Raw genomic sequence first — 2,241 nt, 5'->3', positions numbered from 1 at the left:
GCAGGGTCAGCACTGAGGGAGTGCCGCACTGTCGCAGGGTCAGCACTGAGGGAGTGCCGCACTGTCGCAGGGTCAGCACTGAGGGAGTGCTACACTGTCGCAGGGTGAGCACTGAGGGAGTGCCACACTGTCGCAGGGTGAGCACTGAGGGAGTGCCACACTTCACAGGGTCAGCGCTGAGGGAGTGCCACACTGTTGCAGGGTCAGCGCTGAGGGAGTGCCACACTGTTGCAGGGTCAGTGCTGAGGGAGTGCCGCACTGTCGGAGGGTCAGCACTGAGGGAGTGCAGCACTGTCGGAGGGTCAGCACTGAGGGAACACCGCACTGTCGGAGGGTCAGCTCTGAGGGAGTGCCGCACTGTCGGAGGGACAGCTCTGAGGGAGTGCCGCACTGTCGGAGGGTCAGTGCTGAGGGAGTGCTGCACTGTCAGAGGGTCAGCACTGAGGGAGTGCTGCACTGTCGGAGGGTCAGCACTGAGGGAACGCCGCACTATCGGAGGGTCAGCACTGAGGGAACACCGCACTGTCGGAGGGTCAGCACTGAGGGAACGCCGCACTGTCAGAGGGTCAGCACTAAGGGAACGCCGCGCTGTCGGAGGGTCGGTGCTGAGGGAGTGCAGCACTGTCGGAGGGTCAGTGCTGAGGGAGTTCCACACTGTTGCAGGGTCAGTGCTGAGGGAGTGCCGGACTGTCGGAGGGTCAGCACTGAGGGAGTGCTGCACTGTCGGAGGGTCAGCACTGAGGGAACGCCGCACTGTCAGAGGGTCAGTGCTGAGGGAGTGCCACACTGTCGGAGGGTCAGTGTTGAGGGAATGCCACACTGTCGGAGGGTCAGTGCTGAGGGTGCGCCGCACTATCAGAGGGTCAGCTCTGAGGGAGTGCCGCACTGTCAGAGGGTCAGTGCTGAGGGAGTGCCGCACTGTCAGGGGGTCAGTGCTGTGGGAGTGCCGCACTTTCGGAGGCTCAGCACTGAGGGAACGTCGCACTGTCGGAGGGTCAGCACTGAGGGAACGCCGCACTGTCGGAGGGTCAGGACTAAGGGAACGCCGCGCTGTCGGAGGGTCAGTGCTGAGGGAGTACAGCACTGTCGGTGGGTCAGTGCTGAGGGAATGCCACACTGTTGCAGGGTCAGTGCTGAGGGAGTGCCGCACTGTCGGAGGGTCAGCACTGAGGGAGTGCTGCACTGTCGGAGGGTCAGCACTGAGGGAGTGCAGCACTGTCGGAGGGTCAGCACTGAGGGAACTCCGCACTGTCAGAGGGTCAGCACTGAGGTAACGCCGCACTGTCGGATGGTCAGTGCTGAGGGAGTGCCGCACTGTCAGAGGGTCAGTGCTGAGGAAGTGCCACACTGTCGGAGGGTCAGTGTTGAGGGAGCGCCGCACTGTCAGGGGGTCAGTGCTGGGAGAGTGCCGCACTGTGAGAGGGTCAGTGCTGAGGGAGTGCCGCACTGTCAGAGGGTCAGTGCTGAGGGAGTGCCACACTGTCGGAGGGTCAGTGTTGAGGGAGTGCCGCACTGTCAGGGGGTCAGTGCTGGGAGAATGCCGCACTGTCGGAGGGTCAGTGCTGAGAGAGTGCCGCACTGTCGGAGGGTCAGTGCTGAGGGAGTGCCGCACTGTCGGAGGGTCAGTGCTGAGAGAGTGCCGCACTGTCGGAGGGTCACCGCTGAGGGAGTGGGCACTGTCGGAGGGTCAGTGCTGAGGGAGTGCCGCACTGTCGGAGGGTCAGCTCTGAGGGAGTGCCACAATGTCGGAGGGTCAGTGCTGAGGGAGCGCCACACTGCTGCAGGGTCAGCACTGAGGGAGTGCCACACTGTTGCAGGGTCAGCACTGAGGGAGCGCCACACTGTCGCAGGGTCAGTGCTGAGGGAGTGCCACACTGTCGCAGGGTCAGCACTGAGGGAGTGCCGCACTGTCGCAGGGTCTGTGCTGAGGGAGTGCCACACTGTCGCAGGGTCAGTGTTGAGGGAGTGCCACACTGTCGCAGGGTCTTTATCACTGTGTTAATTGTGGGAACTTGCTGAGAACAAACTGGTTGCTGTGTACCCTCCAGTGGAGCAATGACTAAATGTGCGAGATAGTTTCATTCGCTGCAAAGCACTGTGGGACATCCTGATAGGGTGAAGGTCGCTACAGAAATGTACACTGTTTCTAACTGTACCTGTAATGGAGATGATCTCAAGTCTGTCTGGTCCATGGAAGTCTCTGATTGGGGTTTGGCGGAGTGGGGAGGGGAGTGTTTGTGT

The sequence above is a fragment of the Chiloscyllium plagiosum genome, chromosome 17, assembly GCF_004010195.1.
Source record: "Chiloscyllium plagiosum isolate BGI_BamShark_2017 chromosome 17, ASM401019v2, whole genome shotgun sequence".
Lineage (NCBI taxonomy): Eukaryota > Metazoa > Chordata > Chondrichthyes > Orectolobiformes > Hemiscylliidae > Chiloscyllium > Chiloscyllium plagiosum.
This window is presented reverse-complemented; position numbering follows the sequence as displayed.